Source organism: Phodopus roborovskii, unplaced genomic scaffold, assembly GCF_943737965.1.
Source record: "Phodopus roborovskii unplaced genomic scaffold, PHOROB, whole genome shotgun sequence".
NCBI lineage: Eukaryota > Metazoa > Chordata > Mammalia > Rodentia > Cricetidae > Phodopus > Phodopus roborovskii.
Window position 1 is genome coordinate 33,494,230 of NW_026126409.1, and position 2,363 is coordinate 33,496,592.

At 38.6% G+C, this 2,363-nt stretch overlaps 1 pseudogene; it reads right to left on the minus strand.

Annotated features, from left to right (window-relative positions):
- Nucleotides 1-294: 294 nt before the first annotated feature.
- Nucleotides 295-1,604, minus strand: LOC127220444 (serine/arginine-rich splicing factor 3-like; annotated as a pseudogene).
- Between the last annotated feature and the right edge of the window lie 759 nt (nucleotides 1,605-2,363).

A 2,363-nucleotide genomic window follows, 5' to 3' on the forward strand; every position in this document is an offset into this window, starting at 1 on the left:
TTCTAGTTTAAAGTCATTTCAGCCTGCATAGTTGTCAGAAAGATTCAAAGAAAATTTAACTTCAGTGAATCAACTTGAAATAAGACCAAAGGAGCATTTGTACCAACTTTTGAGACTTATTCAGCAAGTTTCTACTTGTTTAAGATTTTAATGGATATACTGTCTTATTAATACAATTTTAACCCTTAATTCATTTGGTTTATTTCCAGTTTGAAAGCTCATCTTAGTTTTGGAAAATATCTTGAATATTGTGGGTTGATTTTTAATTGTACTCTTCTTCTTTTTTTTTTTCAATTATGCTAGTATTTTATTAATCCAAAAGCACTTTACAAGAAAATATAAGTATGGCTTCCAATAGGAATGTTATACTTGGACTTGATACCAAGCTCACAGATTTTGAGTGTGCAAGGAAAAACAAGCTTTCAAGTTAAACAACAATTTGTAACCAAAACTTTAATCCCAAGGATTCTCACAAACATATTACAAATGACAGCATGAAAAAGAAATCTTGCACAGTAACTCAAAGGTTCAGCTCTACAATGTACCCTTACACTGATAGGACACTGGTAACTTAAAGTCTTCCATTTCCAAATAAAGAATGTTGTAGCTATGCGTCCATATATAGCAATCAGTAAGGAACCTCTGAAAGCCTTCAGGGTGCAGTTCCCATCCTTTACCTGTTAGCTGGTGTTCACTAACAGCTTTTAAAGACTGCCTATCATTTTACGCACAGCTCCACACCATATCCCAGCTACTAGACAAACTAGAGCTTTATTCCATTTCCACCAGTGGTTTCTGTATCATTAGCACATCACACTTTAACTGGGCAGGATCTAGGTTTATTTCAGTCTATGAAAAACTAAAGTTCAAAGCAAATTTGAACAGCTAAAACATCTTAAAAATGCACCAAGATTATGAAGTCTCAAACAAAACTTGAATTTCCTGTACATACTCCTGTCAAATGAAGTTATTTCCTGTACACCACTTCTTTAGCAAGCTGGTCTTCTATTTCCTTTCATTTGACCTAGATCAGCTACGAGACCTAGAGAAAGACCGAGATGGCTTGTGGTTTCTCTCCCGAGACAGAGACCTTTCTCTTCTCCTATCTCTAGAAAGTGATCTGCTCCGGCTTCGAGAGAAGCTTCTCCTTCTTGGAGATCTTCGCCGAGGTGGAGGACTCCTCCTTCGATAATCATCTCGAGGGCGACGGCCCCAAGAGGGTGGCAGGCCACGATTGCGACTTCTTTTTTCACCATTCGACAGTTCCACTCTCACACGACAGCCACATAGTGTTCTTCCATCCAGCTCTCGACAGCATCAGCTGCATCTCGGGGATCCTCAAATTCAACAAAAGCAAAGCCAGGAGGGTTCCGAACAACCCACACACTTCGAAGTGGTCCATAATAGCCAAAAGCCCGCTCTAGTTCAGTCTTGTTCCCATTGTTTCCAAGATTACCTACATACACCTTACAATCTAGTGGACAGGAATCACGATGCATTTCGAGATTCTGGGTTCAAACACCGAGGTTCAAACCCCAACACTCCGTCAGGCCCACCCGCGCACTTCGGGATCTGCTTTAGCAGATGCTCTCCGTTCCCTGGCGTCCACGAAATGGCGGCTAATTGTACTCTTCTACAATAACAAATTGGCCATAGGACAAACTCTGCTGAAGCATGTCAGTACATCAGTGTAACATCTATATTTATGCAGCCATAATAACTCTGCTGAAATACACCAGTAAGTCAGTGTGGCATCTGTATTTATGTAGACATGAGAATTCTTCTGAAGCTCACCAGTAAGTCAGTTTGACATCTGTATTTAGGTATAGACATGAATGCAATGATCAATTGTGGGTCTCACAGAGCTAAGCCTCCATGACATGAGTTTTGATCAAAGTGTATACCCTGAAACAAATACTACATACATCAAGATTCTAGTCAAATGTGGTTTCTTTATATTGCACTCAAGAAAAGAAGGAACAGACCAACTTATTATCGAACAACTTGTTCAAGAAGACCTGTAAGCCATCCTATAAGGTCTTATCACCAAGTGAAAAGTCTACTTTATTTTCATTTATAAGGTCACTCAGGGCTTGCAGGATCCTGAGCATGAGATTTGAGATGACCTTGAAGAATTGGAAATTATTTTTGCAGTGTATGGTTTTGATATGCTTCAGTTGCCAAAGAACTTAGGAACACCTGCACTTTCAAACTGTGTTTAGATCAATCCCTAGTTCTGAGGCACACTAATTTATTTTAACAGACAGAATACATTGCATATATTATTATCTTCATGTGGATAGTATATAAACTTTTAAGTGGAATAAATTTAAGCATTGGTTAAATGCATTAAATCACTGATA